This window comes from Alligator sinensis, unplaced genomic scaffold (genome assembly GCF_000455745.1).
Source record: "Alligator sinensis unplaced genomic scaffold, ASM45574v1 scaffold1411_1, whole genome shotgun sequence".
Taxonomy (NCBI): Eukaryota; Metazoa; Chordata; order Crocodylia; family Alligatoridae; genus Alligator; species Alligator sinensis.
Genome location: NW_005842963.1, coordinates 288,444 through 290,725, shown reverse-complemented (window position 1 = coordinate 290,725; position 2,282 = coordinate 288,444).

The following is a 2,282-nucleotide window of genomic DNA, read 5'->3' as shown; positions in this document are numbered from 1 at the left end:
TGAAGATTGTCAGGGCCAGCTGACTTGAAGGTATCCAGCTTCTCAAGATGTTCCTTCACGAAGTCAGCATCAATGGAGGGCAGGGGATCACCCTCATCCGGACTTCCCTGTCCCGTAGCGGGCATGGGTGTCCCATGGGACTGATGAAAGACCGACGCAAAGTACCTATTTAATAGGTTGGCTTTTTCCTGGGCGTCAGTTGTCAGTTGCCCCATCTGGTTCCGCAGGGGGCCAATGTTGCCCCTGCTTTTCCTCAAAGGACTTTTTATTGTCCTTGATGCTCGAAGCTAGTTGGAGTTCAGTTGCACTCTTGGCTTTCCTGGTTTGCTCCCTGCAGGACCGGACCAGTGCAGAATAATCCTTCTTGGAGGTGACTCCCATCCTCCATCCTTTGTAGGCCTTTCTTTTTAGCCTCAGGAGGTCTGCTAGGTCCCTGGAGAGCCAGGGGGGCTGCTGTGCCCTCTTGCTGCCTTTCCTCTGAGATGGAATAGACTTAGCTTGTGCATTGAGGACCGCTCCCTTGAGGAGCAACCACTCTTCTTGAACTCCCCTCTCCCCGTGGTCATGGTCCCTTAGGGCCTCACTGACAAGCCTCCTGAGCTTGTCAAAGTCGGCTTTCCTGAAGTCAAGGACTTCCGTGTTGCTGACTGACTTGCCAGCTTTTTGGAGGATGGTGAAGGTGATCAGCTCATGGTCGCTGTCACCCAGCTTGCAGCCTCCCAGCTGCCTACTGGGAGCAGCCTGGGCTCTGTGGCTGGCAGCAGCTGCTTAGAACCAGGGCTGGCAGTGGTTTGCTGAGCAAGTTGGCCTTGCGTGCCATGCTCAGCCTGCATGCCGGGGGTTGCTGACCCCTGCAGTAGATGCTGCGTACCCCCTAAAGCCCTGGCTCATGAAGCCGTATAGGGGGAATGTTATGGACCTACAGAAGCTGGTTTTCAGTTTGCATCTGAGCACATGCAGGATGGTCGTTGAATGTGCCTTTGGCCGACTGAAACCACAATGGAGGGCGCTTAACAGCTGGCTCGAGGTGGAGCCAGAAAATATCATGGCCTTTGTAGTGGCAGCTTGCATGCTGCATAACATCTGTGAGACCCATGGAGAGATTTTCAGTGAATCATGGTCTGAAGAAGCACAACAGGCAGCAGCCAGACAGAGATGTGGCCGGACAGCAGAGCAGGGACCAAAGACATATCCACAAGGAGAAGCTGGTCGTGCTGCCCTAGTGCAGGATTGTCTGGCAGCACATATTATGGATATGGACGCTGACAACAACTAGCAGTGGCTGTTCTTTTGATTACAATAACTTTTACTATTTACAACATAAACATCTGTGCCTGATTGCAGGGGTGTGCAGGGGAAGGTAGCAGATGGTGGGTGGAAGATGAGCAGGGCATGGGGCAGGGAGGTGGACTGGGGTAGGGGGTTGTTGTTTGGAGACTGGCATTGGTCTGGGGTGGGGGGTCATTACATATCATGCCTAACCAACCTAAATCATGTCCTATGGCAGGGTTAATTAGACCTCTCATTGGCCGGCTGCCGTGGGGCTGGGCAGATGGGGAGCGAGTGGTCTGAGCAGCCTACAGCACGGTTTAGAGTGTGTGGTGGTGGTGGTGGTGGGGTCAGTTTTCCATCCCAAGCCCACCAACAACCCACCATTTCACAACACCCCTCCAAAAGCCGTATGCTGTGCTAAACAAACAGACAAGGTGGCAAATATTCACAATGTCATGTGGGCAGGGGAGAGGAGTGGGGGAAGCATCCCCTTTGAGGGGTCCCCATGGAAACTGTTCCAAGCCCAGGCAGCTTGGGAATGCTGGGAAATGTAGTGGTAAAAGGCAGACATTTGGAACCACCCCTCTGCCCCACACACACTGTACTATTAGTACTCCGTTAATTTTTAATAAACATTCATGGCACACACAAGCCCGCTGGGGGACGGGGGTACTACTGCCACTGCTGGCCCACTGAGCAATCCTTGCAAAGCCAGTAGGTCAAGGCACTTAAGGGAGCCCACCCCTGCCCCAGCCCACCCCTGCCCCAGCCCTGTCAAAATCTGTGGACAAGGAAGGAGCCCCCCAGGGGGCACTTGCCTGCCTGTACACAAATGCCAGGAGCTTGGGGAATAAGCAGGAGGAACTCATCCTCCTGCTCAGTGCAAATAATTATGATGTCATAGGGATAATGGAGACCTGGTGGGACTCCACCCATGATTGGACCACGGGTATAGATGCCTATACCCTGTACAGGAGGGATCGTGTAGATAAAAGGGGTGGTGGGGGTAG